Source organism: Cryptomeria japonica, chromosome 5, assembly GCF_030272615.1.
Source record: "Cryptomeria japonica chromosome 5, Sugi_1.0, whole genome shotgun sequence".
NCBI lineage: Eukaryota > Viridiplantae > Streptophyta > Pinopsida > Cupressales > Cupressaceae > Cryptomeria > Cryptomeria japonica.
This window is the reverse complement of record NC_081409.1, coordinates 460,537,036-460,561,878: the sequence shown is the minus strand read 5'-3', so window position 1 is coordinate 460,561,878 and position 24,843 is coordinate 460,537,036.

Sequence of the window (24,843 nt, the reverse complement as noted above, 5' to 3'; positions counted from 1 at the left end):
TGCCTTGGTGAAAACTTGGCAAACAGGCACCTTGGTAAAAAAAAAAATGAATCTCTACCAAGTAGGTGAAAACCTGGCAAACAGGCACCTCTTGTACTCAAGTGCTCCATCTATCAACGCAACATTGGCATTTCCCGCTTTCATGCATCTTTGCTTTCGCTTGTACATATTTTTTAGTCACTTTCATGACATCCTAGTTCATTGGAACCCTCATGACTTGAAACTGATCAACGTCCTAGTCTTAGGTTACTCAATAGAGAAATTTATATATCCTAAGCAGTGTCAAACAAGTCATCTTTCCGTTAGTGAAACCTAGTCATCCACTCCGAGTCAGTCACCTGTCTCCTAACTACCAAAGAGTTTTTATCACTGAGTAAACAAGAAAAACAACATAACGGAAAACAATCACTAAATAGTTTAAGCTATGAATGAAAATTTTCTTTGTGTGCTGTCTTTTATATTGGTTTTTGATTATCATCCCTCTGAGTAACTCGAGGAAGTCTATTGTGACTAAGAGGAGCAAGGATTGGGGGCATAATATTTTCTTTGTTTTCTGCTTCTAGGAATGATACCAGTGATCTGGAAACATATAAATTAGCTGGGTGTCTATGATAAGAGCCTTCACAACAAGGTGAAATCGCCTCACATACCTCGACTTTGCTTATTTGTATGCTACAGGGAGGTCCATATCATTTCTTTGTCTATTTTGAGGGAATTTATTTATGATGCAATTAGGGTCCCTACACAAGTACGATGAAGTCAAATCAGATCTTGTATATATATATATATATATATATATCATGTCAAGTCTAAAGGTACAAAATGATGTCGAATGACATATACAAACTCCCATCGGAGCAAGAATCGTATAGGCTACAAAAAATGGGTGTGTCTACAAAAAATATCTGAGCTACAAAAAGAAATAATCTAGCTAGCTTCGTCTCCCTCATCGCCTGGTGGAGGAGAAGGAGCCTGATGCCTGGGATCCTGATGAGGTGCCTGAGCTCCCTCTAATCATGCTATATACTATGAGTAGGGTATCACCTACTGCGCAATAGGAATTGCGACACTATATGCTGCCACATAGTAGGCTGCCCTACTACTCTGTAGAAGGACCTCCTATCGTAAAGCCTCCATCTCTGCTCTAGACTCTGCCCTTAATGATGCAATCTAGTGATCATGCTCGACCCTCACCTCGACAAGCTGCAAGTTTCACTCTGCCATCTGAGATTGAGCCATTGTCAACTTTGATTGTGGCTCTGCAAGACGTGCTCTCATCAACCACCCTGCGTCAGTCCCCTGCTCTCTCACAGGCTCCCCACCCCCATCTCCACTTGTAGCTCCACCCTACTCATCCTGCCACTACCAGACCTATCTCGGAGCTATTTTCTCCTCCTCAGTCCCACCCAATCTCACTCCTACATGCCCTAGGGATCCACCCTCACACCTCTGCTATCCAACATCAGCTAACACCCTGCTACTGCTAGCATCGGGATCACCACCACTCCATCATGGAGCCTCAACTCTCTGTGCTTGTCCCTTCCTATGGCCCTATCCCTATCCCTATGCTGGTGCAGGGGCATCATCCTCAACATCCTCAATATGAGGAGCTTGCTCTACTAGATCTGTGAATCAAGGGAATGGATGCTGCTGAAACAAATCTCTATACTGGGGCAATACCCCCGCATCCGCCACATCATCCATATAATCCCACCTTAGGCGATGTAAACCAGTCAGCTCCTACATCACCAAAGCATAAGACAACCATGGAGACCATCCCTACCTCTCCTCATCTGCGTAACATGCATATGCTGTAAACTCCTGTGAGATCCCCTGAGGCTAGCCATACTGCCTCATCACTCAAGAAATGACGAATCACTCCACAATGGTCTGTGATCTTCCAATATGAGGAAGTATGACAAAAAGGTCCCTACGGACTATCCACCAGTCATCCCATGACTCTAAGCCTCTGTACAGTCTCCATACAATGACTATCATATCATCTAGCTGCTGTCTCCAAAAATTTGTCTTGCCTAGATGGGGCTGCATAATGTATCTGGCATACCTATATATAATCGGCTGCTTGAGCTCTCTACTATCATCTACTATGGGCTGACAAATAGGAAGGTGCTCCCAAGCCTATACCTGCAAAATATATACACTAGTGGCCATGCTCTGCCCATCTCTATACATGATCTCATTCATCTCTTGATACATGTGGGCCAATAAACACAAACCCCAACCAAGTCTCTGAGGGGTCTCTATTAATCTCTCTAGCATCTAACCCCATCCACACTCAAAACCCTACTGCCCTTTGTCTAGCATCAAGAAACAGCCTATGAACCCTACTACAACACATGCCAGAGGAAACTCCTCAATGTACCTTCTCATCAATATGTCCCAACTAATGGAACGAGTCAAAATGTCAGGATCACTGAAGACATGCCTCACTACCTATAATCCTGGAATGTGCCCTGAATCATAATCCACCTTATCCCCAGCAAAAGGGATATAGAGGATCCTATATACATCCTCAGGAGTGATACTCAAATCCCCCACCGGCAGATGAAACCTGTTATGCTCTAAATGGAAATGCTCAACCAATGTCGTGAGCATTCTATGGTTCACATGGATATCAGGTAATCTCAATAGATGAGTCAAGCTGCACAAGTTAATATGAGCCTACTCAACCTCTGATAAATGTCAAACTAATGCCATATTAGGAGGATAAATGCATCTAAACAACACAGGAGGTAATCAAACCTACAAAAACCCAACAACGAAGCATCAGAAAACATTCCAAATGAGCCTACAAGAGAAGCAAAACATCACGCAAATCCAACTAAGTCAAATGCAAAATCAAAATTTCACGTTTAGACCTTCAAAAATGCTCACTATCTCCCAAATGACAAAACACAAAGAGATAGAATCTCATACGAGCAAGGAATAGCTATCACATGACAAAACAACCCCAAATGATAAACTATTGGGTCTCACATGACAAAATGGTCTTTTAACAGACCTATCGTACGATACAAGGGTGCATCCCAAACAACAATTCTAATGACCCTAAACAACAAAAGAAATTTAACTTGTTACTCGTATAAGACAAGATCTTGTCTCGCATGATAAAACGTGAAACCCGACCCCACACATGCGAAAAACAGGAAAAATGAGCAAAAAAATTCAAATTTGAAAACATAAAGAGGCTTAAGATTGATCACTTACCGCTAGCTCATAGTTTTGGGGTTGATTATGTCTTCTCTGGTGCTTGAATTGATGCTGATGAGTAGGGACCACCATTTTCTTCGCATAAGGCTTTTTGAATTTTCAAACTTGGAGGGTTAAAATGATTTGAAAATGACACTTTTGTCCCATATATAGCAAAAACCTAATTTTTCAACTTGCTCCGATGGACATGAAAATTGTACCCTTAGCTAATTTGATTGCTCTAATTCCATTTTCAAGATCGAAATCGAAATTCAAGATCATTTTGCTAGTCAATTTCACAATTTGGACCACTTAGCGCTCTTTTCATCAAATGCTCATTTTTTCTTCAAATTGCGCTCAATTTCAATGCTGAATACCCATTTCAATTCTACATATCAACTTTACCATCAACTCTATGTTTAACTCATCAATTAACGTCGAATTCTTCAAATATTTCTCAGAATCAATTTGTGCTCAAATAACTTATTTTTGCCACACAATTGCCTATCATGTACCCTCGCTATCTTTCGATTTCGCTCCCGAGGGGGCATACTCATGACCTTATGACCTCACATCTTCAATGTCGAGATAATTTTTTTCAAATCTTCATCAAAAGTCGAGCAAAATATTTTCAACTAAAGAAAATCAATTCTTATTGCTAAGGGGCATCTCATCTTCATCGCTTCACATCAAGTTGAGATCTCTCAATCATCTGAATCGAATCAATCGCTAGGGGCATATCAGTTTCATTGCTTCAAATCAAGTTGATATTTGCCTTCATCTGAATCAATCTCTTAACGTTAATCAGTTTCATCACTTCAAATCAAACTGATTATTTGTTTAAACTTAATCAAAAGTTTAAAGAGTATCTTTGATCACACTCAATCTAAGTTGTTGTTCAGCATTCATTTCTTGATCAAGCTGGATAGTTTATCTTCATCATGTCTTGATCATTTAAGTTCAAGATTGATTTTTATCATCACTCACTGTGTCTAAGTTCAATCAAGTTCTAGATCAGTAAGTTTCGCTTCTTGATCAATCAAGTTCAAGTTCGGTATCTTTTGTTTCTATCGTTCCTCAGTTCAATAAAGTTCGGGAACAGTATCACTTTAATCAAACTTCATTCAGCTTTGTCGCTTTGAATCAAGCTAAACACCTTTCTCTTCATCTAGTTCATGATCATTCAAGTTCAGAACTGACATCTCCTAGACATCACACATTCTTTAAACCAACGTGCTGCTCGCACATTAATTCAAAGAGGGGCAAATGTAGTACCCTAAAAATGGTTATCTAAACCATTGGCCCCTAATCTCAACAACATCACCAAAGTCCTAACCCGAGGCAATTAAATCAACCTTGAGCACATTATTAATTCTTTAATCATCAAATATCACATGGCAAATCAATTACTCAATATTAATTAAATATTCATTTAATTAATTGAATCATTTCCAAGAATATCATTTTGATCAATTATCCTATTTTAATTTATTAAATATCCTTGCATATTTAATTAATTAATAAATTTGTCATTTAATCATACAAAAAGAATTAATTTATTACAAAAGAGGAATTAATTACAAAACAAGAGTTGAATTGAAATTAAACAAAAAGAATTGAATTGAGAGAGAAATCAAACTTGAGATATTATTTCTTTTTCTAAATTTAGAACTTGAAATCAGAAAAGCAATTAAATTGAATTATTGAATTATTCTCTAAAATTGGAACTCAAAGCTTTTCAAAAAAAGAAGTTCAGTTGCATTGAAAAGACTCTTTTCTTGAATAAATAAAAGAATTATCTATTTTTATCACAAATGCATGGAATTAATTTTTTATTATTTCCAATGTAGCTTGGACTTCTAATTTGAATGCATTTCAATTAAACTATAATTGGAATCTATCTCAAGGTTAACTTAACCTGATTTCTCAATTATTTTCAATTAATTCTAAATTGAGATTTTCTCTTTTGTGATTCTCTATGAATTCAGTCTTCAGCTCTCATTCCAATTTACCCCAAAGATTTTTGAGAACACGCTTGGAGATTATTATCATGCTAATTTCGCTCTGGAGTCATTGAAGATTATTATGCTTTTTTTAGATTATTTGCATCCATTATTGCTTGAATTGATTTTTGCTTGAATTATTCATCCATCTTGCATCCATATAGTTAATATCATATAGATTAAATCCTTCATCTTGGTGTAGTCTAGTCACTGGTATTGCTTATAACAATCTGAGAGCAATCTTATACTCGCATATTTTAGAAGGCAATTAGTCGCTTTGTTATGGTATTTTACTTATTGATTATTGATTACTAACCATGCATATAATGACTTAATTGAAGTGTTGTGCTTGCAGCTTACAAACCACTTTTCACACACACATGTAGGAATTAAGAGATGAATGACATGTGTCACAAGTATAAAAGGCTAATGAATTAATTAAATAAATAAAGATTTATTTAATTAATAGAGGAAGTGGGATCAATTAAATAAATAAGATATTTATTTAATTTAGGGAAATGATAATTTAAATAAATAAAGATTCATTTAATTAATAGAGGAATTAGGCTAAAATTATTAAATAAATATTTTTATTTATTTAATTAGATAGGACAATGTTAGGTGTCTACACCGGTAACCATAAAAGAATATAATAGTAAGTAGAAATGAAGCAACCACAAGAGCATACACCATAACACAAAGATTTATACATGGAAAAACTCAAAGAGGAAAAACCACAATGGGATTGGTGACCCACAATATCTATCCATGGCCAAATGAATAAATATTACAATAGGGGCATGCACATGCAGGAAGGCCAACAACCTAGAGTGCACTTCTCATCACAAAAGGAGCCTCACTGACTACAAAAACCAAATATGGAGTTATAAACAAAATTTTAAACTCAGAGAATTCATCTACAATGCTGGATGAGTTACAATTCAAGTACTGTCTATACCAATTTTAACTGTGTCCTCCTTTTACCGGTAACTTACTTCACTTCTCAAACTTCTAAACAAATAACCAAGACCGACTACAGAATATTATATTCACATTTAGTCGATAAACATTGCTTGCACAATATCACATCACTATACATTTCATATCTCCCTATATATATCTTTAAAATAACCTAACCGAACTGACTTAAATACCCTTCCCAATCACAAACATAAATGTCTTATGCTGGTTTACAAAGATATTACAAGTTATCTACATGTCGGCCTAGACAAAAATAAATGCATTAAACTTCATGACCGATGCTGCTGATTGCTGTCATGTAAACCTGTCGGATCAATCTCCTATGTCGGCCTCATATACTGGTTCCTAGTTTGTCGGTTTCCCTGAGTGTCGGTTGCCGAATCATGAAGACCAGTGAGTACTGGTTAAGTGTCCAACCCAAAATGATGTGTGTTGCCATCAATGACAACACAACTAAACCAGATGAGTGTCAATTGCCAACAACTCCTTCCTTATTTTTAAAATAGACTTTGTAACAGATTTCATAGGCAACATACCTCACTACCAGGTTGATGATTGTATTGATGACAAGATCTCACTGATCACCCTTCACACCGGTTAGGGCTTCCACTTCCCTATTCAAAATTGATTTCTTTGCTAAAACTTCTCTATTGTTGTACAAGCCAGTGATCTTAGAAATGATTTGCTATTGGAATCAATGAACACTGAGAGGGGGGGTGAATTAGTGTTATGCAATTAACAGTTTTCTTAAACTAATTCTTTAACCACTGAATACAAATAAATAAAATTCAAGTGTAAAAACTAAATGCAAACAAGCACAAAACCATAAAACCAGAATTTTTACGTGGAAACTCGGAAAGTAAAAAACCACAGTGGGATTGGAACCCACAATATTATAATATTGTGATCAGGAGTATGATAATATTACAAGGGGGAATGCATATGCATTTAGGCACACTGCCTAGAGCTCACTACTCAATTACAAAAGAGGGCTACAACCTGGAGGAAGGCTCACCACCTTACAAGAGATTACAAATGATAAGAGGAATGATTGAACTAAATAGTAGCATCTACAAATGCCAAAAAGCAGTTTCAGTTAAGTGCAAGTAGTTTTCTTCCACTGTTCTATCTCTCTTCTCTATTTTGCTGCTCAGTTATATACTAGAGCATAAAACATTCAAACACACACACAAAACTATGCACAATAACTCATACAATCTTCCCACTCACACATCTCATACCAAAATTCTCAAATGAATCACTTATATATCCGCATCAACAAATTAAATCAATTTCCATGTCGAATCAAAAGAAACCGCGTAACATGCAACATGAAACTTGTAACCATAAGTTGGCTCAATCTGATTACAAATCCATATGTGGACCTAAATAAACTAATAATACACTTCCCACATGATTGCTAGACCACCTCAAACTCAAAACAAATCATCAAAATCATCCCAAAGATTCTGCACAACACGTTACACCAAAATAATTCTGTTCTTCCTAAATTACCATATACCAGATCTTCAATCTTTCATGAGAATCAATACCAGAGGCTAGGATTGTGAAATAAGTTGCCTCTAACATCCAATCAACTAACTCTATCACCACAATCAAAACTATGCAACCAAAATGGAGATCTGCACAATGAACTCATACTCTCCCGCATAGTGTATTCCACCTTCTAGACTTATGCATAAAAATGACACTCACTACAAAACTTAAAAAATGCAACAACTTAACAACTCAACAAGCTCAATAAGCTCCCCTTGAGAATGTATATCATTTTTTATACTTCTTGTTACAAGCTAGGGTTTTTGTTGCACCAAAAGATTGACTTGTCAATGCCCAATACAATCATTAGACATATAGAATCTATGGGAGGTTTTTCAACCATACCATGAATCCCTACAGGGGATTCAGGCCCACTACCAACAATCCCCCTCCCAGTGTCACTCATCACGGCCTGCATGATTCAAACCTGTGACCAAGCTCTGATACTACTTGTTACAAGATAGGGTTGTCGTTGCACTAAAATATCGACTTGTCAATTATTGATACAACCACTAGGCTTATAGAATCCACATGAGGCTATTAAACCATGTCGTAGATCCCCGCAAGGGATGCTGGCTTACTGCCAACACCTCTCTCTCCTCCTTTGACAACAATACCAAAGATAGGTATCCACCAAAATCTATATACAAGAGTATACTCAATATCTTACATGAATTTAAAGATGTCCACAAAAATGTTCTTCAAGGATTGTAGGTGATCATCCCAACCTTTCTTCAAATTCTCCAAAATATTTATCAAAGCACTAAAGAAATAAGAATGCATCTCTTCTCCTCTACAATCTATTTAAACACTCTTATTTAGAGAATTCATAGCATCATGTTGACTACTCAACAATGTGTCCAACTAGGGAGTTGTTAAATTCCCGAGTTCTCCCACTCTATCAATTATTTTGTCTTTTTCTTGATTAAGGCTCTTGATTTTGTCCATTAGAGCCATCACCTGAGCTTCATAGTCACTAGAATGATTGAGGGGCATAATATTGAGAAATACTAGCTAATTTTCCTTCACATTATTTGATCTGCTTATCAATTTTTATTGTGAATCCATCCGAAAAAGATATGATTTATATATCTTACCGCCTTCATCTAGTGCCTCCTGAATAGTCTTCAAATCAAAAATCAGACTAACCCTATCACCTTCGACCATTTTCAAAATTATCCTTAACTGCATAACATTAAATTGACTAAGTACCTTTCCTTCTATTACCTTCTCTAAGGACACAAAATGAGAATCAATTGTTTTCAGCATTCTCCTTAGCTTACAAGAGGGAGTATCTGTTGTATCTTGTTTGAAAGATGGTAAAAAATTTCTAGCACATTTGTCACCATGGAGTTCAGTTCTTTATCCTTGGAATGATATTTTAATAAATCTTCACTCACCCCGGCTTATGCAGGTGCTACAAGTTTGAGTGCTTGAACCAGAGATAGAGATTTAAGATCAATAGGTCCTTTAGTGAGATCTGTATCTTTGATAATTTGTTTCCCTTTGTCCATAGTGTCCCTTGCCACTAGAATCTATTCAATCTTATCTCCATTCTTCTCCTTCTCTGTCTTCTTTGCATATTCACCATTTTCTGCATCCTCTCCCTTCCCATCTCCAAAATCCTCAGTTGCCTTCTCAGATTCAACTTTTATCACTACAGGATTTTGATCAGCTTCATCAGAGTCAGTAACCTTCTGAGTATCAGTAGTATCATCTACAACTATATCTTTTTCATTTGTTTGCACATCCAGAGTGGAGGTATCATCCTATACATGTACTTTCAGAGAGGTGTCAACTTTAGCTAGATTAATCTCATATTTGTGCTCTTCCAAAACTTGTTTCAAAATTGTTTTTGTCTCCTTAACCATTTCATCTATTTTTTTGAGCATGTTCTTGTTTACCCTTATTTTTCTTATGAATCTTCTTTATCCATCTTAAGGAGTCTGTCAACTTCATCCTTAGAAATCACATAACACAAGTTTACCAATACTTATTCTTTTATTCTCTCATCTTCTAAACTAGTTGTATGCCTTTTGGCATCTAAAATTTTATATAAATCCTTTGAGATCATACATGATAATTCTATCAGGGCTTTGCTATATAAATTCATGTATTGTACAACAATTTTCTCTATTTCTCTTTGATCATTGTCATCACAATTCTCATAATATTTAGATATATTCTTCAAATTTCCTTCCTCCACTACTTCATTAACTATTTCACTTAATGACATTAGGGGCACAATAGTGTAGGTACCTTCTAGCTTTCCAGAATTTAGAGCTTCATCAAGCTTAGACTTGGTCTTCTTGCTAGGACAAGGTCTACCAGATTTCTCAGCTCCAATTTTTTGCTTCTTGCTTGGCTAGCCTTCACCGGATGGTGGCTTCCTGACTACCCTAGCAGAGGTAGCAGTCTTCTTCACTTCCCTCACTGCTTCATTAGATTATATCTCTTCCTTAGCAATGGTTACCACATAGACTCTCTCAAGCTTCCCTTTCTTCCTCTTCTCTCCTCCACTAGATGATTTTGTTTGAGGCTTAGGTAGAGGGACATGCTTTTGAGCACCAAAGGAAGGTATTGAATTGATTTTCCTGGGCTTCAAAGGAGTAGATGGTTTAGTCTTCTTAGGTTGGACTATATCCTCCTCCTTCAAGATATTCTACTCTCTAGCCTTGCAGACAACTTCCTTAGTTATCCCCATACCTCATCAAGTTGTTCTTTACTCTCTTCTGCATATTAGGCTTGGTGAATTGAGAATGAAAGCTTAAAATTTTCTCTTTATAGGTACCAAATCTCTCTTCCTTCTCATCCCCTGACTTTCTTAAAATATGTTGAGAATACATGTCAAGAGTATTTGCATCAACTTCATACCCCATGCGCATGATCCATATTATCCTTGGATCAACAACTTCCATCAGACATTGGTCAATTTCCACCATGAAGCATATGGTGTCCTCAAACTTTTCTACAATGTCTTTTGGAATCCTTTCTCTGTTTTGCATCATACCTTGGAAAGACTTAAAATATCCCCATAGAACAACTTTCTATGCTTGTGCATCACCCAATCCTTGCAAAGATTATTTGATCTACACAACCACCAATTTATCATATGCCCACTGTACCTTACCTATAGCAGGGATCTCATTCATGAAAGAGAAGGCCAAATAGATAATCAAAGTGCCAAACTTAAAGACATGCTTCTTATCCTACTTAATCTTCTTCAAATTGCTCTTTATTCACTTAGTAGTACTCCACACAGGTCATACAACTTGTTCTCCTTCAGAATTTTATATGCTACATAAATTGCAGTACTAGAAACTGAATTAGCTCTGCTAGATTAATTTGTAGCCTATTACCATGGATTTGAATCTCACATCATATTCAATGATATCACTAATTATCATTGATCTATTATCATGTTGTGATCTGGTTACCTCTATCACAATTGTGTTCTTCACATTTCTTAGACTAGGGACTTCACCGGTTGCATTCAAACATGTTACTGCCTGGATTGTGTTTTTGGTAATTTCGTATCATTTGTCTAGCCATATGAATTAATCATGGATTCTGCTCAGAATATACCTAACCCATTTGGGTTCATCAAAAATCAAAAATTTCATGAACTGAGTGAATCCTTTGTCCTGCAAAGATTTGAAATCAGGTTTGAGATTTCCCATACCATCAATCATATGCTTGGTGTATAGAGATAGCATTTATTTATTTCCAAGCTCCTCAATATTGTAGTGAATGTATGCCCTAATGTCTTCAACATGCAATTCCCCATACGAAACATATGAGAATGCACCATTCAAGCCATCTTCCATTGATTTGTATGGATGATTCTTGAATTTCATCCTTGCCCTATTAGTTATCTCAATAACTAACAGAGTCACCACATCAGAAATAGAAGATGCCATTGTCAAAATCTAGGTTATGAACAAATAGCTTCGAACTCAGAGAATACCTTTTTGACTTCAACCAGATGCGAGAAATATTTGTTGAATCCTCTTAAGCACTGTTTTAGCTACACAATATTCTTCACCACACTCTTCTTTTCTCTCACTTCACATGCAATGTGAGAAATGAATGTTAAAATGCCTTTTTATCCTTCGAATACCTAACTTTAAGCTGCAATAAATTCTTAGCCCTAAAGTTCTTTGGGATACCCTGCAACTCTTGAACATTGTACCAGAATATCAAATCAGCATCAGATCTTCCAGATATCTCTCAAGATCATCTACACAATCATCTTGAATCTTTTGCAACCATCCACAACTGCTTATAGATCTCAAAAAGGGGGTTTTAAGGATCTGCATAGAAATTTTCCCCCTAAGGCCAAATACCTTAGTTACCAGATGAAGATCCAACACCGGAATCAGGTGTGGACCCATTCTTTGCATTTGAATCATCCTTCTTTACCCACATCTTCTTGTCCTACTCTTTGATCTCTTTAACCTTCACTTTGCCCTTATTATTTTCTTTGTTCTTGTCTACCGGAGCATTTTCTCTCATATTATTGCTTCTATAATATTTTTCAATATGACTGGTTTTGTTGCAAGCATAACAAACATTGTTGTTTCTCTAATTAGGTATAAAATTACCTTGATTTCCTTTAGATTTGCATTGGTTAGCAATATGTCCAAATATTCCACAAGCATAGCATCTTACATTTGTCCTATTTACCATACTTCTTCATTCAACTGACTTATGACCATATTTATTGCAATTTAAACATTGATCTAGAGAGAATGATGTAGTATTCTGGTTAGCTCTATTTCTGCATTGACTTTCCATATGACTAGATTTATTGCAAACAAAATATTTACCATTAAATTTATAAGCATTAGGTTGTCTTACTAGAGGTCTCTTATTCTTTTGATGTTTTCTTTGACCAGATTTGGAGCTTTCTCCTTTCACAAATCCAAGTCCTCCCATGTCACCTTTATTCTTCTGACTTTGTAGCATTGAATTTTTCTTTATACTCATTGGCAATGGTAAGTTCATCTCTTAGAATTATGATCTATCTCTCAAGCTCTTTCTTGTTATTCTTGGACTGTATCAATTCACGCTTCAGTAGGTCATTTTCATGATTCAATCTGCAACATTCATCAAATCTATCCTTCAATGACTGAGTCAAACTTTCTTCATTCTTCTTCTTGTCTTCAATCTCTTTTGTCAGCTTCATCATACTGGATTGCATTTCATTCTTCAAGATTGCATTATCTCTAGTAAGTTTTTTGTAGTGTCCTTAGTTTATGTTTTGATCTATGCGTCAATAGACATTGAGACATATTGTTGATACCTTGATGATTGCTTATGACTCTATTCATATCGTAGATGCTATGTTTATGATGGTAGATATTTTATATGGACGCCTGTTATATGATGGCTCTTATGGATGACTAACATATCTTGGATTATTATGATAATGACACTTCTTATTATTGATTATGAGATATGATGGATATATTCTTGATGGATCTTATATGCATTTCTATGTTTGTAGTGCCAAAACTTTTGGGCAAAAACATAGCAACATTTTTTTTTTAAAGCATAATTACTTGTGATTTACGTAATGTTTAGATGTGGTTGTTCACATGGTTTCACTAATTTGATAACTTAAGTGTCAACTTAATGAGATATTTAATGTGAGCGATAAAATATTTTATTTAACTCCTAACTAGGGGGTAACATGTAACGTATATTGGCTAAGTGGGGAAGTTTAAACCCCCCCCAGGCTTCCCCTTTTAATATCTTTCAATAGGATATAGTTCTTTAAATAAGATTAAAGACACTAACCCCTAGAGGTGACATTTAAACTTCACCCAAATCTACAAGCAATTTAATAATTAAATTATTTATTAAATTTTAACCAAGTGTTGAAAACCATTCAGTTCACCTTAAATATAATTACTAGTAAATTATATTTCAATTTCTTATAATTACTAATAATCCCATTTCTATTTAAAGTTGATTAAATCGGTCCAATAGCATCAATACAATTTTAATGTTAATATTATCGTTCAATTGTAAACCTTCAATTTAACTATATTAGTATTAATATAATTCCCTTATATTAATATTAATTTAAAAATCATAGGTATTTGTTTACCAACATTAATATCCCAACACCATAAATTAATCATTTAAATATCTTTATACAGGTGCATATATAAAAATTAACACACACACACACACACACACACACACACACACACACACACACACACACACACATATCCACAAATACCTCAAATATAATGCCTATAAATACACCCCATTCATAACAACTAGATTTATTATATATATGTATATGTACTTATATACATATTTAATCTTTCTTTTATATGTATACAAATACACATACATACATATTTTTTTTTAAATGTTAACTTTATTAAAAAGTAAACCCTAAGTTTATATTTTTATATCATTAAAATCCCCTTTTAAATTTTTTCCCTAGCTTATAATAAGTTAGGGCATCCTTTTTTTTTTACTTTCATTATTTTTTTGTTGAATGCAAGGTTTTCACAGGAGCGACAGATTGAAGTTTACAGGCCCATGGAAGTCGTGGTGGCACCACAGTGGGTCACGCCCCTATGGGTCGTGGCCACATAGTGGGGTGCCCCACTGTGGGTCATGCCGCTAGGGACGCGGCCTCACAATGGGTTGCCCCACTATGAGTAGTGCCTGGTGGCACCGCTTGGCTCCACCAAACATGCAACTACCCCCCTCTTTACATTCAAAATGTCTTTGTATAATTTTTTTTTTAAACAACAATTTTCATTTAATATAAAGGCATATATGAAAATGCAATCTGATTTGTATATTAGATACATATTTTATGATGGAGTTTAAAAACCAGACTTGTTTCTCTTTGAAATATACTTTTATATATATATATATATATATATATATTTGTGTGTGTGTGTGTATTTATATTTATATATATGTATACTCATATATATACATATATATGAGATGATGACATAATATTTATATTCTGATTTGTTTGTTTTTGAGATTTAAATCAGTTTTCTAGATTGTATATATTCTATTCTGTTTTTATTTCCAAATTTACTAGTTGTAGGATGAATAATAGAAATGCTTCAAATAACTTTACTTTCAGATTTAAATATTACTAGATTCATGAGAATAAATGAAATGCTAATGTAGTATTTAAATCTGAACTTTTAGATTAACTAATAAACACATTAACATAAATATAAATGGATCTAAATCTATATTCTTTGTCCAAGTAATTTATCCTTTTTTTTTATTGATACAATACAAATATTGTAAATAGATACTATCTTTTCCTATATTTACTTTAAGAATGAGCTTTCAAGAAATGAAGATATCTAAGAGTTTAAACAGATTGTAAATAAATGTAATACAAATCTAGAGCTTTGCAAAGTTTTCTTTCTTTTGACAATAACTTTAAATCTGAAACTCATCATTTGATTGTTAATAAATAAAATATAAATATTTTCCTATTTTGTATTTATTCAAAATCAGAAATGCAACAATAATATTATTCTTTTCTTATCTCTTTTCCTTTGCATCTAAACACATGAACTTAATGAAACAATATCCCCCCCTTTTTTTACATGCACTTTCTTTTGAAACACAATAGTAGGGAGGTAAAATACATTTGTTTCATTCCCTTTACAATCATTTTTCAGATTTCACTAAACACTAGAAGATAAGTATAAACTGATACAATATAAAAGTTTTAACTAGAAGCATCCCTTAATAAACCACATAGAATTATTTCTTTCTTTCATCTCCTACATCCAATAAGCAAACCTACAAATACATATTCTTTTGGTTGTGACCATGGAGGCTCACCTCCCAGCCTAGGCCTACAAGAGGCCACCCCCGAGCTTGAGAGAACTAGGTGCTAAATAGGTTACAAGCAAGAAACTCACATATAAAAATTTTAGAATACAAGAGAATACATTCAACACAAAAATCCCTTCCCAAGCTTAAGACATAACCATAAAAATGACATTTTTAGAGTGGGGTGAAGGTGGACAAGACATGGGGAGATCTGCAAGTATAAAACAATATCCCAAGGCCATCACAAGGACAAAATCCCTTTCAAACTTGGTCTCTCATGACCACAAAAATAAACCCCTTATGACCCTCCTAAAGCTTTTAAGCCAATACTTCCCTTATGACCCCCAAGTTTAACAATTAAAATGTAGCAAGGATCCCAGATCCTTTTTTCCCTCTCTTCCTAGAAGAGAGACTTTACACCCTATGATTGTCAAACTCCCTTCACCTCAAGACTACTCTACCCTCCCAAGGGTGAGTTTGGTCTTGACTCCCATAACAAAATACATATATAAGCATTCAACAAAAAAAAATAACTCAACCAATATTCAAAATAACACAACACTCAAATTGCAAACACAATATTTTAACACATACAAATTTTCACAAGAACAATCAAAATGCATTTAAAACCTAAGGGTGACAATGCACCAACCTTAACTCCTACAATGGAATAAGATGAGAGATTTGATGAATAACCTCCAACCCAAGCCAACAAGATCCACAAACTACAATCTTCCTTACTAAATTTTCTTCTTTAAAATTCAATTCCTTTAACTACTCTTGATCTCAAAGATTGGAGAGTGGGTGATAAAAATTCTCTATCTGAATTTTTCTCCTAAGTAGACTCTCTCCTCACACTTTCCAACTTCCTTGGAAGAGGATGGTGAGAGATCATAGGTTGGTCTTCCCAACCTTCTTACAAGGTATCTAAAAGAGGAAACTGAAAAGGTAAGTGTAAGGTGGGGAAGTGCATCCAACACAAGAATGGAAGGTTGTCTTACCAAGACTCATTCTTCTAAAAGCTGATTTTCGTTCATCAAGAAAAGGTCACTTTTGAAGTGACTTGGCAATCACATGTGAGTGGTTAAAAGCTCAAAAAGGTCCCTTACCCATATGTATATCAAGTGAGCCTTTAAAGATGACTTAACTACAACTATAGGAGTTAGTTTGACCCCCCAAAAACCCACCTAAAGTTTACCTACGGGTCAAACTTGATTTGACCGTTCCAAGAGCTCCCTAGCCAAGTTGTCTTTTGGGAACACTAAATGGGATTTGAAAATGCATTGGTTTTCACATTTCCCTCTCAAAGACATGTCACATGCCAACTCACAACACATTACAAGTGTCAAGTGACACCATAAAATACAACACATCAACATACAATTGGATATGTCTTTTCAAGGTGAAAATAAATTAAAATTAAACAAATTAAACACACACACATGCATTCACTTATACAAAAATAAACACTTTACAAATGAGGTATTGTCTCTCCAAATAGACAAGCCTTGGCTTCACAATCGCACATAGGTTTGGCTCTAGTTGTCCTGTTTATTTCCATGGTCACATGGATTAATATCCTGCATATCTCAATCCACACATCAGTAGGTTTAAAACAATATGCATACATATATAAAAGAAAACACTTTAAAACACAGAATCCAATTTCACATCATATCATGGTTCGATCTCTTAATCAAAGAACAATAAGGATATATTCTAATTAACTTTCCTAACAATCCATACGTTACCATTTACTAAATTGCAACATCATTGAATTCATATAAAGCAATCATCAACTAGGCATGCATACATGATTCATCATAACATCAACTTAAGTACTAAAATTAAACATAATATGGGATATATCATATCCAATGTTATCAAATCATATATCAAATAGTCTCAAAATCCATAGTGCATCAAAGTAATGTATCGAATGATAAGTCCATAGTGAAAAATTAAGAAGTACTATGACAGGCTCGGGGTAGGGCCTCACAATGTAGGATTATATTGATCATGGATTTGATGTCATTATGGATATACTAGCCCTACTTCATGGTTACATATGATGAGTTGACTATATGATGTGTTTGATTGTTGTATGGCTATCTTCGTGATAGGGACGATGTCACATCACTCATTGTGAGCAGGATGTGCCGTTGCGATTCTCTATTACTTGCTTGTCTATGAAATATGGTATATGTTGTATTTTGGCTTTGTGGTTGCAGGATTGCAGGTACTAGATATCAACTCCACCTGGCTACACAAGTCTGAGTGTGTCTTTAAATCCCAATGACAAGTTGTCAGAGATGGCACAAATTCCCTTCACATACTCTAGGTCTAAGATGTCTGCCTTGAGTTGTCAGCATCTTGGCATAATTCACCATGTCAATTAGTGAGTTGTGGTTTTGTGTTTATGCGATGGTCTTGTGAGTATGCAAGTGTTTATGGATTTATTTAATTTATTGATGTGAGGTTATATAGTTATTAATATTTATTTAATTGTTGGTTTAATATAGCTTTATTTGAGTATTTAATTATTTGGGATTTAATTCTCATTTATTCATTATTGATTTATTGGTGTTTTGATTATTCGAGATTTAATATTCAATTATTTATTTAGAATTTATCATTTAAGTATTTATTTATTGTTGGTTAATGATTTATTTAGTATTTATTGTTTAAATTATATTTATTTATTTAATGTTTATTAATGTCTTTGGGCTTTAGTGTTGAATAATATTTATTTGAGGTTATTTAAGCCCTTTGGTTATCTATTTAATTACCCATTAGATTTATTTATTTAATCTTACTTATAGTTATTTGTATGGTTTAATTATTAATTATTTGGGGATAGGAAAGTATCTTATATTATATCTTTAAACATCCCACCTGTAATTATAAATATATATTTTATATTCCCCTCACATATCATTTATTCTCATTGGACGAATTTGAAATGAGAAATAAAAATATAACCTAATGGGGTAGGTAAGATATATTGCCTTTTAGAATATTTTTATTGGTTGATTTTGAGGCTAGGGTTTTGGCTTGGAGGCTATGGTTTTGGTTTGGTATTCTTTTTATTCGGCCTGAGCTTGTTGACGGGTTACTACTTTAAATCTTTTCTGTAAATTTTATTTTTGATCTTGAATTTGGCTTTGGGGAGTTTGCTGGATTTTGTTGGGCATTTGTACAACTTTATTCTATCATCGGGTTGCAGGTTGGTGGTGCCATTTTGTTTATTTATGGTTTTCATCTTCCTGTATTCACTGTGTCTTCAGTTTGTATGCGGGAGATGGGTTGAAATAAATATTATCCTAAAGTTTTATATGGTTTTAGAATTTAATATTTCTTGGGGTAAATTATGTTATATAGTTTTACTTTAGCCTTTGGGGAAAATTTATTATTTTTGGCTCTAAGTTTTGGTTTTGTTGTATGCATGGTTTTGCACACATTTCCTTATATGAATATTCCCTATGTGGGTGCTTTCTCTGGTTTGAAAGTGTATTGTGAGCTAAATTTAGGCTATGATTGTTTTGTGAATACTATTTTGGTTTATTAGGCTCTCTGTAAGCTTTTCAGAATGTATTTTGAGTCTTTGGGCGTGAGAAGGTGTTTCGATATATCTTTCCATATGGTGCATGATTTATTATTATGTTCATTTCATTCATTTTGTATTTCTTGGGCATTTCTTTTAAGCCCCTATTTGTAAGTTTTTGTGATGCCTTTGATTTTATATCCCTGTCAAAAATTTCATCTTCCCATGTCAGTCTAAATTAAATGTGCTATAATAGCATATGCGATGTTTCTGTTTGCAAATGTGAGTTTACTTTCCATTTATGCACTACACTATATCTTGTTTGCACTATCTCATTTGGTATATGCATTGTTTCTAAGTATATGCGCTTATATATGCATTGTGATGTGTTTTATACGCGTTGTCAGTTTTTGTGAATGTGCTACTTGTCTTAGCAAATGCATTGTTTCATGTCAAATGCACTACCAAACCTTGAGAAAGCGAGGTTAGGTTTTGTGTTTGCATTGTTTAGTCCTGCATATGCACTGAGAGTCTAGATATATGTGTTGCACTGCGTAGTGTATGCCCTGAACTGCCCCATTTTGATGTTTTGGTCTAATTTGCTTATTTTGTCTTGTATTTCCAATTTGATTTTTGTACTAGAGGCTTGTTTTAGGTCTATTGATGTTCTCTAGATTGGACATATTTCTATGGGTTTATACTCTTTAATCTTTCCTAAGCTTGTTGCTGATAAGTTTGTTCTCTTTTCCATATTGTTGAACCAAGTTTGAATGGTGAAGTTTTGTTGTTTTTGAATCCAACAAGTGAGTAAGTCTTGTTGTAGCTTTTATTTTGTATTTGTGGAAGATCTTGATGGCCTTTTTGTGGTCCTTGATATATTTATTTTCTATGAGGCTCTTTATTGATTTACTTGGTATTATGACAATTGGATGATCATGCATGAGTTATGGCTACATGGTGTTTCATATGGATTCAAATTTTCATGTTGATTATGAGCCTCTTGTTGAGATTTTATTATTATTTTTTTGGAACATGTTAGGGGGAGTGGGCTTCCATGTGATTATCGGGGTCATGAGAGATAGGCAGTGAGTTGATAAGCCTCCCGTCTAGATCTCTAGGGCACATTAGAAATTTTCCTTATTATAAAACAAGTGATAACATTAATAATGAAATTAGATGGATTGGGTAATTAGGACTCACCTAATCAAGATAATTAATTGTTGAGCCCCAAGACTTGTTCCTAGGGAGGATGTTTTAGGATAAGCTTGGAAAGGCCACTGTAGTGGTAAGTCAATCTCCCTTGATCCTCTCATAGGTTGAGATGGCTCCACATGTCTATCGGGGTTATGACTTAAAGGGTTGTGTGTCTATTTTGGGGAGCATAGCATGTGATGACACTCCACTCCTACATGTGTCCTTGTTTGTTATGCTAATGCCTTGCATATTGTTTCGCCTCTAGGAGTTTCTATATGTGGTTGCCATGTGATTGGTTTTTGTGTTGTGTGGTTGTGATACTTGAGTTGTGAGTCTTCTTGATAGTTTGGTGTCAACTTAGGTCTAGAGTGTGTGTTGGGACCTTTTGTCATCTCCTAGCATGGGGGGTGGTTCCTTTGCTTCCACATGGTTAGGTGGTTGGTGTCTTTTTACCATTGGGATGTTATTATTGGATTCTTCTTCATTGTAGTTTATGGATGTTTATTGTAGTAGATGAATGTAATGAAATTCATGGTTCATGTAATATAATTACCCTATAGTAGTTGTAGATGAAATCAAGTATTGAAAGAGATACGCTCATGATGTGATATACATGTAATTGTAATTGTAATTGCAATGTAGATGTTGCCTTAGGTCTTCACACATAATTTTTATGATGGATGTTGAGATGTATTGAAATGTCATTATCTTTGAAATATAATATAATTCATGTTAATGGATATGTTATAGGTTATCTGGTAATGGTTTGTAAAAGGGATTCATGAGTTTGATATCAAGATCATGTAATAGGAATTTATGCTCTTTTTTAAGATAGAAAAGGATAGGAAATCGGATATGGTAACTAAGATGATATGGTAAATGTAGCTATGTAGCTTGCATTTAATAAATATAAGTATTAGGGCTCTTAGTAAGATGAAATCTTTATATGCTATAATGGATTGTAATAGTTATGTTGTAATAGGATGATATTTGAGTATGGATGTAATTGAAAATATTGAAAGAATGATCTTGTTGAAAGGTTGATGTTCTTGATACATAGATATTTCTAGATTGTAAGAATGAATGGGAGATAGTAAGATGAATAGTTCACCATAAGGAAATGATTTAGATTGTTTTGATTAAGTAAAAGAAGGTTTTTGAAAGGAACCCGAACCTTTTACAAAGCAAGATATATAGAAAGAGATAGAAAACACTGTGCCTGATCACTTCAAAAACTAAAATAGATCCCAACTGAACAAAAAGGGATCCCAACCCATAGTACATAACATTACATAAAAAACCAGGAAAAGACATCATTCGGAAAGAAGAACAATGGGAAAATGATTTAGATTTTTTATTTAATGTGAAATGAGGTTACGACTCTAGTAGTAGAATACGGTATGAGTGCATCTCAAAGTATTTGAATATTGCTTAGTTATTGGAAATAATGTAATTGAATTTGTTGTTATGCGTTTATCATTGCATGTATGTTATGATTGATAGATGAGCTTGTAGATTAAAAGTGGAAAATAACCTACATAAGTAGGATTGCTTTAGTGTAGGAATTGCAATTGATGAATGATATTGTGTAGGCAATGGAATTTATATCTATGGTTGTGTAAGAAAGAAACCAGGTACCATGTATAACAATTAAGAAGCTGTTTAATGAAGGATATTATGGTTGTTGTAATATGCATTTAGGGATCATGTTAGGGAATGTGATCTCATGAGTAATACAGATTCATGTGTAGAAAAGGGAATGTTAGTTAAGAAAGGAAATTAAGTTTATGCATTATTTAATGGATAATCATTGTAGATGTATGATGATCATGCTAGTAGAAGAAAGGTTATGGGTTTAGGCACATTTGGATTTGAAGCATAAAATAAACATAAGGAAAAGGGCTTAGCCTTGAATTAAAAAGAGGTTTATCATCTTAGTTTTATGAATAAGTATATTGCATATCATGATGGATAGGACCTAAGTATATTGCATATGTGCATGACTAATGATTAAGGATGTTAAGTGTTGTAATAGATATGGTTAGATTGTTATTGATTATGATGGTAGTAAGCAGTGATGTTGAGATACCCTAGGGAGATGGTATTAATGGTTTGTTATGTTTACTTTCACTTGCGTAATTGGTTTATGAGTATATGTGATATGTATCATGTTCATAAAGATTATGTATACGGGATGATTAATCTATATTGCATAGTTGTTGATATGTGTTGCATTGGATGTTATAATTATGTTTTTATCTCCATTAGTATGTTAGTTTGCTTTATTTTCTCTAGGTCATTTTAGCGGACGTTACATTTTTCACATTCATCTATCTTGTCTTGATTATCAATGTATTGCTCTTTTTTCTCCTTAAGTTTGTCCATCAACTCCTTTTTCTTCTCTCTGGATGTGTTCAATTGATCTTTCAATGACTCAATGAAATTTTCTACAACACTCAAATTTCTTCTTAGATCACTTGCTTATTTCCTTGTTGCATCTAGGTCTCCAAGTGCTACAATAAGTTGTTTCTGCAAATTGGAGTCCATTGATTCAAACTCCCAAATCTTCCTCAATATTTTAGGCTTCCTCGAAGGAACTATTCTCTGATACCAATTGTTGGAATCAATGAACACTGAGAGGGGGGAGTGAATCAATCTTATGCAATTAACAATTTTCTTAAACTGATTCCTATTTCTTAACCACCATATACAAATGAATAAAAGTAAAGTGCAAAACATAAATACAAACAAAAATAGAACCATAACACTAGAATTTTTTTGTGAAAACCCAGAAAGGGAAAAACCATGGTGGGAGAGGAACCCACAATATAATAATATTGTGATCAGAAGTATGATAATATTACAAGGGGGGAATGCACATGCATTTAGGCACACTGCCTAGAGCTCACTGCTCAATTACAAAAGAGGGCTACAACCCGAAAGAAGGCTCATTGCTTTACAAGAGATTACAAATGATAAGAAGAATGACTTAATTGAATAGTAGCATTTACAACTACCAAAAAATAGTTTGGGTTAAGTGTAAGTAGTCTTCTTCCACTCTTCTATCTCTCTGCTCTATTATATATTGAAGCACAAAAACTTCATTCACGCACACAAAACTTCACACAATAACTCATAAAATCTTCCCACTCACACATCTCATACCAAAATTCTCAAATGAATCAGTCTTATATATCCGCATCGACAAACTAATCAAATTTGACTTCAGCTTAAAAGAAACTGTATAACACGCAACATGAAATGTATAACCATAAGTCAGCTCAATCTGATTACAAATCCATAAGTGGACCTAAATAGATTGATAATAAGATTCTCACATGATGTCTTGACCAGCTCAAAAGAAAAACCAATCACTGAAATCATCCCAAAGATTTTGCACAACATGTTACACCAAAGTAGCTCTGTTATTTCTGAATTACTGGATACCAAATCTTCAATCTTGCATGAGAATAAATATTGAAGGCTAGGATTGCAAAATAAGATACCTCTAACATCCAATCAACTAAAACTATCACCACAACCAAAACTATGCATCCAAAATATAGATCTGCACAATGCACTCATACTTTGTCACATACTATATTTCACCTTCCAGACTTAACCATAAATGAATATCAAACTTCTGGTAGAAAAAAATTGCATATACCAGATGTGATCTTTGATATGAGTTTCCATCAATGATAACCCAAAAAATTTCTCATGTACAAATGTCTACTAGTATAGTGTCTCTTGCCAACATTTCCTTTGTAATTGGATAGGGTTTATCCAACACAATGTAGTTATCTCGCACATGGCTAAGGATTACTCTGATTACCTCTGTATTGTCGAACCAAAGGAATTCAGTCCATAGATTCATACCTTTTCCTTCTGACTCTTTCATCCTCTAAAATTCATCATCCTTCAAATCTGATTCAATGACTTTGATCTTCTCCAGACTAAACTCATCTAGGAGAAATTTGTCCACAATCTAAAACTCTTCGCTGCTAGATTCTTTGATGGTCATTTTTCCTTCCATGATTTCTCTTCACTACTCACTTTACTATTTCTCTAAAATTCACAATGATATCAAAGAAAATATAACTGATATGAAAGAAATGAACTCAAGAACTGATACTTATCTTACTAAAAATGCTCCATTAGGGTTTTTTCACCAAGAACTATCTTTTTGATGATTTCATCATGATTCCTCTAATTATCAGATACCATTCAAGCAATGTCATGTCGGATTACTGACATGATCCATTTAGACAGGGAGGCTAGAAGATTTTTCTTTGAGATCAAAAATCCCCTTGGCCCAAAGCTCTAAGCTTAAATTCCATAGGAAGAGGTGCTTACACCAGATTCTAGTAATTCAGGCTCACTTCCTTTGTTCTCATTCTTCTTTATCCAAACCAAGTTTTCCTTCTTCTTTGATTCATCATTCTTCATTGCACTATTTTCAATATATTTTTCCTCATTTCCTTTCCTACATTGGTTAGCATAATGTCT